Genomic DNA, 3,035 nt, shown 5'->3' on the forward strand with positions numbered 1-3,035 from the left:
CTATGGTGTCTGCTGAGAAGATTAGAAGCTTGGACACACTAACCTTTTTGCTAGGCCTTGAGGAAATTATTTAGTCTGAAGTCCTCTAAAGTTTATATCCCTTCCCCACAGGGGCCAGTGCAGGTTATAATTTCATCAATTTTAAGAGGAACACCTTTATCTTTTCCTCCTTATAGTCACAAAAATTAACCCCACCCCAGAGACCTAGTTCAAAATATTCCTTAATTTTACAGATGCAGGTAATCAGATGCTGCCACACATTGCCTGACTTCAGCTGTTTATGACATCCTCCATCTTGCTCCCTCCATGTCTTCAAAATCAGCACCACATGGCTCATGCCACCAAGCTCTGCTGCTAATTCAGGATGGAGCCTGGCCCTTTTGCAATAAAGCTGTATCAGTGTCTGTCTGTTGACAGTAAGGAAACACGTTTACAGGGAGTTATTTTCAAGGAGGAAAAATACCTATAAATTTAAGCTTGCCTGCTTTGAATGAGTTGAGATCTGTACAAGACAGAGCCTCACGGGTGGGATTTTCCATCTGGATACCTTTCCTATTGTCACAGAGCAGCAGAGGAGGATTCTCCTTAGTGATACTGAAGTCCTTAGTAATCACAGTTGTCTTGGCGCAAGACTTAACGCTCTCCTATTTTTAAATTTAATCTATCAAAGAAGTTAATCACCTTTTTTAATAATTAAGCTTAATTCAGATTCTTAGGGCACAGGCAGAATGAAGCGGATTCCTTGCAAAAATGTCATACGAATGGACACAAGCCCAATGCTTCATAGAAACCTGGTTCTCCTCTGAGAAATCTTGAGCCAGATCTCCACTGACTTTTTCTCAGAAATACTGTCTTCCAACCATAGTGGTCCATTAGATTCTGAACTTTTCTGCATTCCATTCATAAAACATTCCTGATGGTCCGAGAACTACATTATCATATTTATCACAGGAACAGCGCCTCTCCTCTGAAAAATTCTTGTCCTTTTTCTTTTCCTATGGCTGTAATAAAAAACTCCGATGCAAGCAAGACAAAGGGTTTGTTTTATTCACAGATCTAAGTGATAGTTTGTCATGACCTGGTAGTCAAGACATCAAGATCTTGTCCACAGTCAAGCTGAGAACATTGAATGCATTCGTGTATGCAGTGTTCCCTTCAGTCACCATATCTGTTTAAACAAGACCAAGTATTTCTGACTCTTGCTCTAAGTGGATCCATACTCACCCTGTGCTCCTTGTAAGATCTCTGGAGTCTCCCGTCCAGAACAACTGAGTAACTTTTCCTTTGTATTAAGATCATTTTGTTTTGAAGATAGTATACCAGTTACTTTACAGAATGAATTTTTTAAAAAGTAGGTTTTCTTCTTATTTCATGTTAGGATTGAACAATTATTTCTGAAGGGAACCAGTTACTTTACAGAATGAATTTTTTAAAAAGTAGGTTTTCTTCTTATTTCATGTTAGGATTGAACAATTGTTTCTGATTTTCTAGGACTACCATAGCAAAGACTAAGAAAATATTGACTTGACTATCACTGACGAACTGTGCCATTATTGTGCATACTTTGAGGGAGATCAGTGTATCTTTGGCACCCTTCCTTCCTAGATCACTCTCATTGGTTTGTAGATGACCATTTTCTAAGATCTTCAATGGTTTTCCCCACAGTGTCTCTGAAAGCCAATGTTTTCATTTTATAAGGACAGCAGAAATCCAGGATTAATTCCTCTACAATCTCCTCACTTTAATATTTTAAGTGGTTCCTTAAATGCTAGTTACACTATACTCAAGAAACGTCCACAGTCAAGCACGACATGAATGACTCCACTCACTTCCTGGTGTTCCTGTTACTCTGGATCCTAGCTAAGAAAGGGTGGCAGTGGGGAGTGCTTAAACCACTGTTGTCAGAATTCTTCATTGTAGATTCCTGCACGCTATTTGTCACAGGTTTATCACAGCATATTTTTTTCTATAATTCCAACCCCAGGTACAAAATATGTCATCCAGATGATCCAGTCTCCATGCTCCTTGTCTGCATCACTAGAGAGACAGTGTTATCATCATTCTCCAGGCAAGTCAAAATATTTACACTACTTTAGCATGTTACTAACAAAAATCAAGGAAAGTCCCAAAGCTCCTGATCTAATATAAATGCAGTTTCCAATCAGTTGTCACATCCATATTCAGTGGCAATGGATCTGGAACAAATTATTTCCCCCCCATCAACCACCTATAATCTGAAGATGTTGTAACTTAATACCATCAGTATGATAAGTATCCTCCCACAGGGATGCCATTCATAATTCCCTAGAGAAGCCAAAGTTTGAGGCTGGTTTGTCCCAGATGCTCCTCTGAGTGCCTCTGTCTATAGAGAGCCTTTATCAAACACAACTTGGTATTGACAGAAACTTGAATGTTTTGTAGAAGTGGCATGGAAAATGAGTTCACAGTACAACAAATAAGTGGTTTCGTTAAGGGGCTGTCAAGTGGTCAGGAAAATTGGTTTTAGAAATAGAGGATACTATTGTTTCTGGTTTAAAAACAAGAACTCTCTACCACTGAAAGTACGAGCTACATAGCTCTCTGTCACTGAGATTCAATCCTGATAGAACAGAGTTGGGGTGCTGATGCCCACCACAGTCTGCTGTTATGTCTGTGCTTCTGGATGTGAAAAGAAGGAAAGAAGGATACAGTGAAGTCTTTCTGGGCACTTGTATCAAAAATTCCTCAATGACCTCACAATCTCCACTGTGTCTCTGAGAAACAGTTGCAGGTGGAGTCACCACCAGAAAAAGCAGCTGGGCAGGCCAGCCTCTCACTTTGCTTCCCTGGTGGGGTCTGTTATAACTTGAATCAGTGGAGGGGTCTCTATTGATATTATTGACTATAATGAATAATTAGTATGAAGTTATAAGAACTAATTTTCAGGGAAAGAATATTAAAATTTTCTTCAGGAAACCATATTCAGAACACAACACCATATAACCTGTAGAAACTTGCAGATAAACAGATATGGAGATTGACAAGATTGGGCATGA

Source organism: Nannospalax galili, unplaced genomic scaffold, assembly GCF_000622305.1.
Source record: "Nannospalax galili isolate Female #2095 unplaced genomic scaffold, S.galili_v1.0 scaffold7691, whole genome shotgun sequence".
NCBI classification, from domain to species: domain Eukaryota; kingdom Metazoa; phylum Chordata; class Mammalia; order Rodentia; family Spalacidae; genus Nannospalax; species Nannospalax galili.